Here is an 11372-nt window from a genome sequence, read left to right on the forward strand (position 1 = left end):
TCTTCCTTTCCGGTGTCTGCGTGCAGGCATGGCCGCATGGCGGTATGGTGGTACCTCCTCCTTTCATTTTACATTGTAACGGGTATGCAGGGGACCTTTTCTGAAACTTTGACTGCGAGTAACAGCAAATTATTTGGACGTACTCATATTTTTCTTCACATCCAGATGTTACCGTGGGATTAGGCATAGAAAATGTCTTCACCAATGCGCAAACATGCATACTAACCTCTGTTTTGGTTCCTTTAGGTCAGGCCCTGAATAAAAATTAGCCTATGTCCTTCCCTTTTTCTTATCTGTTTGGGTGGGGGTCGAGGGTCGACCCAACAGCAAGACCCATTTTTGAGTAATATTTGATATATTTAAAACTTACATATTACAAAGGAAGAATAAAGAGATAAAAACATAAATATGAATACAATAAAACCTAGATAATTATTGTTTGTGCCATTACTATCTAATCATTGCTAGCCAGGTCGATGAAGATTGGCGGGTCCATGGCCATAGCCAGACTGGCACTGGCGTTGGCGCTGGAAGTGTTGCCGGTGGCAGTGACGATGGCGTGGGAGATGGTGGGTTGGCATGGGTGCTTGCTACCTCTGGCTTTGGTGCTGATGCAACGGGGTTACCAGAGGCATGTCAGGTCTTGCCGCGTCGGGAGGATTCCACAGCTGGATGGCGACACCCTTTAACGTAGCCAGGTTCTCCAGCTTGCTCAGCGTGAAGGCCAACTCGAGGGCCTCCTTGTAGCTCGGCTCGGGCGGCTGGATGGGGAACTCGACCTCCTGCTTCACGGCTATTTCCTTTGGTGGGCCCTCCTCGTCGTCGCCACCGCCATCCTTGTGAGTGCAAAAAATCGACAAGCCACCACACTGTCGGCCGCGACTCAGGGCACATGCCGAGCCTCATCGACGGTGACGTAGCACCGGTTCCACTTGGCGAGAAGGTCGCATCCGTGCGAGGACCCTGCCTTGTGGTCGTTGCATCCCTTCCTCCCTGACCAGAACTTGACCACCACGCACGGTTTGTTGACTGTGTTGGGAAGCAATGCTCTATGGATGTGGCATTGGCGTGTGCGTTGTGGGAAATAGGCAGGCACGACGGCACACCTTAAAAAGGGTGTGTCTCTGTCATCAATGCCGGCGGTGGTCTCCGAATGGTCGTGTCATTGATGGTGGCCCAGAAGCCCAATGTCGTTCAGATTGATGTCAGATTGATGTCAACGTAGAAGGTCTCCGCCAGTCAGCACTGGCACGTAAAATGTGAAGAGACCGCTTGGTCGCTGCTAGGTGGGCTCATACAGACGCGGGAGGACACAGGCACGGTCCGTGCCATGTTCATTCCGACGCATTTCCAGCTCAAGTTTGAGCCTAAAAATAGATCAGTCTGCGCGCCTCAGTTTCTTTGTGTTGGATCGCTAGGCTGATATTTTGGTTTCCTCCATCCCGCCCTGACAAAGGCGGATAAGCTAAAACCATGCAACTGGAGATGCCCTAAAGAGCAGAGAATTGTGATTCATACACGATGAAAGTTAACCGTGCTACAAAAGTGAATTGTGAGTAATTTCAGAGTGTGAGTGCTCCATGTGTTGGTTAAGCATTTGGAGCTTGCTTTTGGCAAACGGAACTTTCTCAAGCAAATGGGTAACTTGCGACCAACATGTATACTAGGTGACACCTTTCCAGTCGGCATTATCATGGTGCTTTGTGGCGTTGCCGCTTGGCCCTCTTCTCCAAGAGTAGGACAAAACACGGGGACACGATTTCAGGGGCCGGAGGGAGGTCGGCACCCATCAGCCATGGCAATTGGCATGGAGCCCTGGACCATACGAGTACCAACGAACATAATAAACAGAGCTATCACTAATGATTGTCCCTAACGGGACGGTGTCTCCCGGCACTGTAGCATGGCCAAATGATGTGGTTGTCTAGGGATCGCAAGAACTGGGCTTCTCTCCACGTCGGCGTCATGAAGGATGCACAAAAAAGAATGGTTAAAACTGGTCGCAGTGGGTTGATGATAGCACGAGAAAGGCGAATGAGACCCCAAGAAAACTTGAGCGAAACTAGAGATGATGATGATGGCGATGGTGATACGATGATGTACAGTCGGAGTCTCACTTTCAGAGGGAGAGTGGAGTTGTAATGATTTTGCTCAGGAGCTACTAGTAGCGAAGTTGTGAAGCCATGACCCGCGCAGTTCTGTCCCAGTCCTGGGGAGTGGGGAGGGTTCAGGGTTGGCTCATCACTGAAACATTGAGCGAGTGGGTGAAAAGCGAGGAGCGAGCGTTAACTCGACCCCTGCCTGGCTGCTCATGTCCTGCGAGCGCATTCAAGCCTCTTCTTCCTCCCCGCTGCCGGCTGCCGGCTGCCGCTGCGCTCCCGGGGCAGGCAGAGGAGAAAAGATCCTGCCCCTGCACCGCCGCGCGCGCAGAGTCCACAGGACAAAGGAGAGGACAACGATGCTTTGACAAGACCCACATACAATACATCCATATTAGAATCAATTAATATGAACCGGAGGGAGTAGTATATTTGTTCAGATCCCCGTTCGGCTTCCACAGTCCATTGGCCGCCCGCCGTTTCAATGCGGTTCACAGGCGCCGCTCACGGCAGCGATGCGACCAGTTTGATCTCAAAAGAAACAACCCTTCGGTTGCAAAACTGTGATATGATGATGATGATTCCATAAAGATAAATGGAAGCAATTAAGACCGAGGCGCAACAGTGGGCGAGCGCAGGAGCTCGGGGTGTCCTAGACTAGGTCTCCTTTTTTGGGTCGAGTTGTAGTGCGGGGTGTTGGTTCCTTTGGGACATGTACATATAACCTTTTTTCTATCTATCAATGTATCGAAACGCAAGTCTTTTACGTTTCCGCGAAAAAATACACCTTGTCTAAACATCTGTCCTTCTGCTCCGGAAGAGTGGGGAGGAAGAACGGTCAGCTTAGACCATGTACACGGTACACAGTACCTTCAGGTTTTTTTTTTGAACAAGGACAGGGCCTAGAAGGCCCCAGAATTTCATTCATCCAAACGTGGCAGGTAAAAATTACAAAAAGGACCCCTAACATCTCTTGCCCTGAGAAACCAGTAATTTGAAGAAGGGTCCTCTCGAATTACAGAAAACACCCTGGGACAAAATGTGGAAAAGCAATCAGGTCCCTGTGTGTCGCCGCCACCAGTCGCCGGCGTCCTCAAGGCGTCGCCGCCGAGGAACCGGAGCAGAATGCTCAATAGCTCCATTTCCGACGAAGAGTCGATGCCGCTGGTCACCTTCTGATCACCGGGGACGAACCACTTGATGAAGAGGAGGCACCGAGCTCCAGCCGCTGACTCGAAGAAGGCCTCCGTGCTGGAGGTTGTAATCGCGCCGCCCTGTCGGCAGAAGATCACAGGAGCCCAGATGGCTCTTGTGTGATTGAGCTCGAGGAAATAGCACCCTTCGAGCAGCAGCTCGCTCCGGATGGTACCCGCAGCAACTTCTCCTCCCCTCCCGAGCACCTCCATGGTGAAACAGAGATAGAAGCAAGTTGCAGATCGACCCCATCCAACAGCACAGCTGAACGAACCTGGATCTTGCCGGCGCAGAGAGAGTTCTTCCGCTGCCCCGCTCTCCCTCGCCCCCAAGGCCGGCCGAGAGAAATGCCGCAGCAAGAAACGCCAAGATTTCTTCCTTCTCCTCCTCGCTGCCGCGGCCGGTGATACGTCCAAAACGTATCTACTTTCCCGAACACTTTTGCTAGTGTTTTGCCTCTAATTTGTGTATTTTGGATGCAACTAACACGGACTAACCCTGTTTTCAGCAGAATTGTTCTGGTGTCTCGTTTTTGTGCAGAAATCCAACTTTCAGGAAAAACCTCGAAATTTATACAGAAGGCCCTATTTTCCCAGAAGACTCACGGAGCCAGAAGGGCATGTCAGGTGGAGGCCCGAGGGCCCCACACCCTAGGGCGGCGCGGCCCAGGAGGGGGGCGCGCGGCCCTAGCGTGTGGCCCCCTCGGCTGGCCTCCGACGCCCTCTTTCGGACTACTTATCGCCCTCGACCTAAAAACGCACAGAGAGAAGTCGAAGTCGCCAGAAACCCTCCAGAACGCCGCCACATTGCGAAACTCCGTCTCGGGAGCCAGAAGTCTCCGTTCTGGCACTCCGCCGGGACGGGAATTGGAGGAGATCATCGCCATCATCACCACCGACGCCTCTCCATCGACGAGCCATGTTTCCCCCATCCATGTGTGAGTAATTCCCCCGCTGTAGGCTGAAGGGGATGGTAGGGATTGGATGAGATTGGTCATGTAATAGTATAAGATTGTTAGGGCATAGTGCCTAGTGTCCGTAATTGGTACTTTGATGATATTGTTGCAACTTGTTATGCTTAATGCTTGTCACTAGGGCCCAAGTGCCATGATCTCAGATCTGAACATGTTATTACTTCATCATGATATTCATTGTTTATGGTCTTACCCGCAAGTTGTATACACATGTCGTCGTCCGGAACCAATGGCCCCGAAGTGACATAAATCGGGACAACCGGAGGGGATGGTAGTGATGTGAGGATCACATGTGTTCACGGAGTGTTAATGCTTTGCTCCGGTACTCTATTAAAAGGAGTACCTTAATATCCAGTAGATTCCCTTGAGGCCCGGCTGCCACCGGCTGGTAGGACAAAAGATGTTGTGCAAGTTTCTCATTGCGAGCACGTACGACTATAATTGGAACACATGCCTATTGATTGCTTTGTACTTAGACACCGTTTTATTATTATCCGCAAATGCCCCGCTTGATTGTTACATGAGTTTCTCTCATCCATGCAACGCCCGTTATCCGTCCCCGTGCCTACAATATTTTAATCCTGCTTGTTTACTATAATCACTACTGCTTGTCTTTGTTACTCTGCTCGTCGTTATTTCACTACGCTATCGCTATAAAACTGTTACTACCGATAAACTCTTGCGAGCAAGTCTGTTTCTAGGTGCAACTTGAATTGACAACTCCGCTCGTTAAGGCTTTCAAGTATTCTTTGTCTCCCCTTGTGTCGAATCAATAAATTGGGTTTTACTACCCGCGAAGACTGCTGCGATCCCCTATACTTGTGGGTCATCAAGATCGTTTTCGGCGCCGTTGCCGGGAGCATAGCTTTATTTGGAAGTTCACTTGGATTGATATTGTTCGCTGCAAATTCTCCATCATGGGTAAAACTCGCGATCCTAAAGTCGCCATATTACCATCCACTACAAGAAAAGGTACAACTACGAGTACCTCTGCTGCTCTTGATTCACCATCCGTGATTGATAAACTTGTTTCACCGTCACATGCTTCACTTGCTCGGTACTTCTGCTGAATCTGAAAATTCTTATAATATTGATGATGCTTCTGCCGTGCTTGATGATAGTGGTTCATTGGGATCTTTTCTAGATGCTACAATTGCTAGGTCTAGACAAATTGAAAATGCTCGAAACTCCCGATGCTACTACACTCGTTAATTCACCCGAACTTGATTATTCTAGTGATGATCCCGATGAAGATTATGTGGAGCTTAATGATGATCTTATTAATAGATGCAATGCTACTCGCTGATGCAAGTAAAATTAAAAAGTTTCTCACACAATATACTCGTTAGACATAAGTTATCTCCCGATCCTAAATTTGCCACATCTCCTATATGCATTAAGGATAAAGATTATGATTTTTCTCTTGATCTATCTCATATAGCTATTGTAGAGAAAACACCCTTTTGTGGTACTCGAAAAAGAAAGTGTCTGTAGAACACATGATTGAACTTTCTTCTATGAGTAGTTTGTTTTCTCGATGATATCAAGATGCGTACTTACTTTGTCGCTAAAATTTTTCCTTTCTCATTAAAGGATGATGCTAAAACTTGGTATAATAATTTGCATCCTGGTTCTATTAAAAATCCAAGCTGATTTGCGTGATGTTTTCTTTCGAAAATACTTTCCTGCTAGTGCTCAACATATTGCTTTACGGAGAATTTATAGATTTGACCAGGGAGATGAAGAGAAATTGCTCGAGGCTTGGGCAAGATTTTGTTCTCTTATCGAGCTCGACCTGGACATGATTTAGAAAAGAATGATCTACTTGATATATTTTATAGTGGACTAACCATTGAGTCTAGGGCATATTTGGATAGTTGTGCTGGTTGTGTTTTCAGGACAAGAACTCCAGACGAAGCTGAAAAATTATTGGCTAAAATAGGCCGGAATCATGATGATTGGACTACGCCTGAACCAATTCCAACGCCAATATTGAACAAGAGGGATTTAATTAAATTGAATGATGAAGATATGAGGGAAGCCAAGAAGTCTCTCAAGGAGGAAGGTATTAAATCTGAAGATGTGAAGAATCTACCTCCCATAGAAGATATATGTGAGATAATTCCCCCTTCATCCATGATTGAGGTAAACTCCCTTCAAGGTGCTTTACTAGGGAAGATATTCCGTATTCAAAACCTCCTGCGCAATGCTTAGATGAGTTTGATAATTATATTGTTAAGCAAGAAAATTTTAATATGAGAGTAGAGAATCATCTAATGGAAAATTCTCAAGCTATTAGCAACTTGCATGATATTGTGGAGAGAACCTCCAATGATGTTAAGATGCTTGTTAAACATTTTCAAATGGTTCAAACTCAAATTGATCAGCTTACTAAAGTGCAAAATGACTTATTACAAAATAATTCTAAAGAGAAATATGCTTATGACGTAACAACTAGAGGTGGTGTCTCTACCCAGGATCCTCTATATCCTGAAGGGCATCCCAAAAGAATTGAACAAGATTCTCAACGCGTTGAACCTAGTGCTCCTTCTAAGAAAAAGAAGAAGAAACATAAAAATGTTGTAGAATCCTCTGAACCTGTTAATGATCCTAATAGTATTTCTATTTCCGATGCTGAAACTGAAAGTGGTGATGAACATGATAATAATAATGGTAATGATAAGAATGATGTTTCGATAAAGAAGAAGTTGAAGATGAACCCGAAAAGCAAGATAAAAATAAAAAGTATACTAAAGAAGATTTTATTGCTAAGAAACATGGTAATGAAAGGGAACCTTGGGTGCAAAAGCAAATGCCTTTTCCTCGCTAAGAAACTAAAATCAAAGGAAGAAGAACACTATAATAAATTTTCTGATTGGATGAAACCTTTATTCTTGCAAATCCCTTTGACTCGATGCTATTAAATTGCCTCCTTATTCAAAGTATATGAAAGATATTGTTACTAACAAAAGGAAAATCCCCAATGAGGAAATTTCCACTATGCTTGCTAATTACTCTTTCAATGGAAAAGTTCCAAAGAAGTTGGGCGACCCAGGTATACCTACTATTCCTTGTTCTATTAAAAATAATTATGTTAAAACTGCTCTATGTGACTTGGGAGCCGGTGTTAGTGTTATGCCTTTTTCTCTTTATAAGAGACTTTATTTAGGTAAGTTGATACCTACTGATATATCTTTGCAAATGGCTGATAAATCTACTGCTATTCCTGTTGGTATATGTGAGGATGTTCCTATTCAAGTTACTAATAACTGCTTGATATTAACTGATTTTGTTGTGTTGGAAATACCTGAAGATGATAATATGTCTATTATTCTTGGGAGACCTTTTCTTAACACCGCAGGGGCTGTTATTGATTGCAATAAAGGAAAGGTTACTTTGAATGTTGATGATAGGGAGCATACCGTTTATTTTCCCAAGAGGATTGAGAAAGCGTGTGGAGTTAATACAATTTCTAATGTGAGAACTATCAAAGTGGGAACTATTGATTGTCCTATATATGAGCCTAAAGAAGAATATCAAACTCTTATAATTGGATCCATATCAATACAATTCAAGGTAACATGATTGATTTGAGGTTTATTTCTTCTTATACTATGTAAAATTTATTTGGTGGCAAGACTTGATCAACCTTGTTAACAAATACTTTTTATATGCATAGAGGAGGTAAACAACATCTCTTTCTTCCTCCATTTGCTCTAGTTGCTATAGCACTTTTATTTTGCAAAGTTCCTTAGTTAATTAGAGATTTCAAAATTTTCCTGGCCAGTAATAATAAACTTAATACCCAGAATTGTGCATTTTTCAAAGTTTTCAAAAATTCTCAAAAATTATACCGTTGGTCTTATTTTTCGACGAGGCACCTGGGAGCACCTGGGGATGACCAGTGGGGCACCCCAGGGTGGCACCCCACAGGCTGGCGCGGCCAGCAAGGGGGGCGCGCCACCCTTGTGTGTGGGCCCCCCTTTACCCCACTTTAGCATCTCTTCCTCCCACACTCTTCTCTCTCCCGAAAAAATCGACACCAGCCTTCCTCTCACTCGTGTTTTTGCTCAAGAACTCCAGATTTCTCGATCTCTTTGCTCAGCCCAGATTTCTGTCTGAAATTTGGCACATTTGCTCTTCGGTATGTGACTCCTCCGATTATCCAAGTAGAATTTTATTTGGTGGAGTATATCTTGAATATTTTGCTGCTGTAGGTAACATGTTTAGTGAGCTTGCATGCTTGTTCTAAGTGGTAGAAACTAGTTTTGATGCATGATTAGTACTCTAGCAAGTTCCTATGGTAGTTTCTCTCTATTATATGTCACCAAATCAAGTTTTATATTGTTTGTTGAAAAATTTCAGAAAATGGAAGGGAGTAGGCACCAACTCAACCAACAAGAATTGGAGGTGCAACAGGTCATGAGAGTTCACCGAGAAGAAGGAGTATACCCCGCTTACTACCCGTGCGTGGATTTTGTGAGAAGTGCGGGGATCTTGCGGGATGTTCAAAGTTTAATCTCTCGTGCGGGGTTGGATGATTTTGTTGATGGTGAACCATGCCAATATGCAAAACTCGACTATGTCCGTAGTGCAGGATTTTAAATTCAATTGGTCACGATCTAACCCCATGGTTCGAGTACAAAATTTATAATAAAGCTGTCAACTTGCCATTCAATGATTTTTGTGCAGCAATCGAGTGCCGCAGTGGGGATCATGCGAGAAGATAAAGGGATCGCCGCAAGAGTTCTTGGACCTCTTCAAGATGATTTGTCATGGAAGAAGCTTCTCGAGAGGATGGTGGTAAAATCAGTAGCATTCATCTCCCGGCTATTCGTTACTTTGCTTATTTCATTACCAAGTGCGTTCTAGCAAGAAAGAATGGAAGTAAAATATCTATCCAGGATCTAGCCTTTCTAGCTGCTGCATTACAAGGTAATAGGACTTATAACTTGGGTGCTTTGATAGCCAACAGACTTGCTACTAACCGTGAGAAGGGAGGAATTTGTGGGGGTCTCATCGCCTCTCGCTTATTAGCTATGCATGGTGTAGAACCTCACCATCTTGATATTCAGCTCCCCGTAGAGAAACTTGACATAGCCTCCATGATTAAGCATGAATTTGTTTCTGATTCGTCTAATTTGAGCAACCCGTCTTACGGAATAACATTTTACAAGAAATCTTGGAGAATAACTAAGAAAACTGAAAAATTAGTAGGATTGCCCGCACCTGCTTCGTTTAACCTTGACTCCGGGGAGGATTGGTCGGTCGCGGAAGGTGAACTCGAATGCATACATAAAGGGAGATGGCCATCGTGCAAGAGACAACACGGATGAGGTCGAGGAACACCTCGACTCGTCATCAGATGCAGCAAGTTCTTCGCATCAACAAGTTGGGCATGGGGAGCCTCCACGTTTTTCTTCTGTATCGGTACCTTATTATGACTACGCCATGTATGATCCACCGGCGTGGAACCCAGACCCTCGCTGGGGTTGATCTCCACTTAGGCCAAAAGCGTAAGCTTGGGGGGAGGTATACCGGCATCACTCATTCTTTGCATATTATGGTTGCTGGATACTTATACATACTTGTTTAGTTTCTTTGAGTGGTTTTCTAATGAGAGGGAGATGATATTTGGAGAAGTGCTGCCTGAAAACAGATTCTGGACTGTTACTAAAAAAAATTGTGCGCACAGCCAGAACGTTATTTTGAGCTGCCAATTTTTGTGCATGTTCCCCAGGTTGTTATCTAACTTTCATTAGTTGAACACTTTTCGAGCTGAGCAACAGAAGATTTTTGTAAAAATCGATTTCATGCATGCTGTCGAGTTTTGGCAGATTTCTGCCATCTTGTTTTTCTGTGTTTCTTTTAGTTTTCATTTTCTTGTTCTTGCTTTGTTTCTTTCCTAAAACACAAAAAGACCAAAAATATTTCTGTTGTTTCTCTTCACCACTTGTTTATCTTAGTTTCTTGCATTTGTCTTGCTTTATTTGATATTGCTAGTTTGCTATAAGAAAACCCAAAAAGATTTTGCTTTCTTTGCTTGTTTCCTTTTGTTCTTGTTCTCAAATTCGAAAACACCAAAAATATTTGCTGTTCTTCTTTGGTTTTGTAAAGTTCTTTATGAGTTCAATGGTCTTCGGTGGCTGGAGCGTGGTTTCCATTTCATATTATTCAAGCTACACAAGTGAAAAGACAATAATGACGATCTACGACAATCTGATTGTGGTGAGAGGCTGGTATGAACTCTATTTGTTTTCATTTTTGTACATATACTCATCCATGTGAGCATGCTTAGTTGGTTCATGTGAGGTATATTTCATTTAAGAAAGTCTAGTAGTTCATGATCTCTCATGTTTAGCTCCAATTTATTAATATGAGTAGCATGTCATGGATGTTTGCTTGCATTGTTTTATTCATAGATAGGTATGATATTGTGGTATCCTCCTCTGAATAATTCGGTTGAATTAACTTGGCACATGCTCACGCATGCATATGACTGAACAAGAGTCAATTAAGCCTCAATGATTTACATTGCTTCAGAGTTCTTGTATCACTTTTATGCCTCAGTTAATTTATTTTACCGCAAGCATGATTATGACAGTTACTGCTCTCTTGATTTGTCGCTTCCCAGTCTATTGCTAGCCTTCACTTGTACTGAGCGGGAACGCTGCTCGTGCTTCCAAACACATGAAAACCAAGTTGTTCCAAAGTGTCCACCATAAATACCTATGCATGGCATTTCAAACCATTCCAAGTAAATTCTCATGCGCTACCTTTAAACCTTCAAAATGCTTCTCAATTTGTGTTAATGTTTCATAGCTCATGAGGAAGTATGTGGTGTTTAACTTTCAACCTTGTCATTTACTCTTGACGGACTTTCATATGGACTAGTGGCACATCCGCTTATCCAATAATTTTGCAAAAAGAGCTGGCAATGGGGTTCCCAGCCCCGATTAATCAAACTTTACTAATAATTCTCTTCACATGTTTTGCTCGATTCATCAGTAAGCAACTTAATTTTGCAAATAGACACTCCTCCATGGTATGTGATCGATGGAAGGCACCCGAGGATTCGGTTAGCCATGGCTTGTGTAAGCAAAGGT

Source organism: Lolium rigidum, chromosome 3, assembly GCF_022539505.1.
Source record: "Lolium rigidum isolate FL_2022 chromosome 3, APGP_CSIRO_Lrig_0.1, whole genome shotgun sequence".
In the NCBI taxonomy this organism is placed as follows: domain Eukaryota; kingdom Viridiplantae; phylum Streptophyta; class Magnoliopsida; order Poales; family Poaceae; genus Lolium; species Lolium rigidum.